This window comes from Tupaia chinensis, unplaced genomic scaffold (assembly GCF_000334495.1).
Source record: "Tupaia chinensis unplaced genomic scaffold, TupChi_1.0 Scaffold144381_1, whole genome shotgun sequence".
Classification (NCBI taxonomy): Eukaryota; Metazoa; Chordata; class Mammalia; order Scandentia; family Tupaiidae; genus Tupaia; species Tupaia belangeri.
Window position 1 is genome coordinate 32,939 of NW_006204241.1, and position 1,959 is coordinate 34,897.

Genomic DNA, 1,959 nt, shown 5'->3' on the forward strand with positions numbered 1-1,959 from the left:
TAACAAGTGAATATGGGAATAGTCTAAATCTGCCAAGCCTAAGGCGAAAACCCTGAGACCTCTGTGTGAATCTCACTCAATAAATTTAAAAAGAAAGAAAATTTGAAAATTGGATAAGGATTTATTGAACTTGTGATCTGCCCTGTTACCCCAACTGCCCCTGTGTGTCAAGGTCGTTCCTCCTGTTCATCTCCCTTTTCTGCCTATCCCTCTGTGTCTGTTTTTATTTCTCCCTCTTTTTCTTTCCTAGTTGACTTTCACTTGTCTTTCCAAGTCCATTGTTCTCGACTACCTCATTGTCTATATCACCTTTTCTGTTTGTCCCCAGCTCTTCTCTCTCTCAGTGTCTTTGTTTCTTACCCAATTCCCCTTTTTTCTCCCCTCCTCCTACCCTGACATACCCTAGGATGAAAGAAAGATGCCATGTCCAGAAAGAGCACATATTGCACCCAGGGAATACGAACATGTCCTGGTAGGACAGTCTGTGGGATGGAGTTAATACAGGACACTCAGTGTTGCAGGATAGGGCCAGTCACTTCCCCAGAACTAGTCTCAGAGGCCTCTCTGGGCAGTTATCACCAAAGGGTGTCCTCTTGATAACAGGCTTCACCTTGGGCAGAGAATGATAGGCTCTCAGGAGCAGAGTCAGTAGCCCCAGCATCACTGGAGGCACTAGGTCCCAGGGCTGCCCTTGAATGGTGAGCCCAGGGTTGCAGAGAGATTGTGCATTGACTAAAGAGTTGACCAAGCATGAGGCAGGATGCATGATGATGAGGGTTTTAAGGCGGAAGCAGATACATGTAGCATTCATGTAGACCATGCACAAAGTTCTAGACAAAACCAAACTGTGTGATTTGAACTAGAAACATCCTGGGACCATTAATGAGCAATGCAGCATCCCAGGAGGATTTCAGGGCAACATGATGACATTAGGTTAGAAAAGATTTTTTAGTCCAGAAAAGTCTTCAGAATAAAATTCAGTTATGGGCTAATCAGAGACATGAGAGTCTTTATAAAGATAAGTAGGCTTGGGAACCCTTGGAAATGGAGTAGTCTAATTTGGATTATCCTATGTTATCAAAGACATGGAATTAATCAGACACCAGTTAGGAATTCCTGGAAAGCCTCACAAAGTCAAATGAACCCAGTAACATGATATTTTCTTCTGTAATTACTCCTTGATTTGAGAATAAAAGTATAAAAAATATTGCCAACTCTAAGTATAGTTTACTCCACTGCCTCTGCTCTCTCCAACAGAAAATCTTGTTTTCTAATAGAAGAAAGTTACTCAACCAAATGAATGTTAATTAAAGGAAAGACAGTGCAAGTAAAACTGCGGGGTAAAAACTTTGACTTGCAAAGGAAATCCATGAGTTAACCATCATAAGAGAAGAATCATTTTTCCAGTAGCTCTACTGCCATGAATAATATTTTCATGAGCTTGGGCCAGCCACCTTCTCCAATTGAAACTGAGAACCTGCTATAGGTTTCAACCAACCAATTTCCATTCTGGCTTCAAGGACTGAAACACATTTCTCAAATTCCTCTTTGGTTGATGCAAAGAGATTAACTCCAATTATACTGGACTCCTTTGTCATGGTATCTCATGGGTTTATTCCAATAGGACCTCTGCTGCCAACAACTATTACTTGTCCTCCATGTGAAAGAAGATTCAAACCCTTACTAAGATTTACACTAGCTAGCATTTCAATAATCACATCAATTCCCTTTTCACCAACAGATTTCTTAATTTTATCAGTATAATTAACTTCTCTGTGATTAAACACTTCATGGGCTTCATTTTGCAAAACAGTTCTTCCTCCTTTCTCAGTACTGACTGTGCCCAAAACCTTTAAACCATAAGCTCTAGCAATCTGACATGTGGCTATTCCAACTCCTCCACTAGCTCTGTGAACCAGAATACTTTCTCCAGCCTTCACAAGGGCACTGTGTAACAGA

The 1,959-nt window shown here is 41.0% G+C and overlaps 1 pseudogene; it reads right to left on the reverse strand.

Moving 5' to 3' along the window:
* Window positions 1-1,381: 1,381 nt before the first annotated feature.
* On the reverse strand, window positions 1,382-1,952 carry LOC102490187 (quinone oxidoreductase pseudogene; annotated as a pseudogene).
* Window positions 1,953-1,959: the final 7 nt, after the last annotated feature.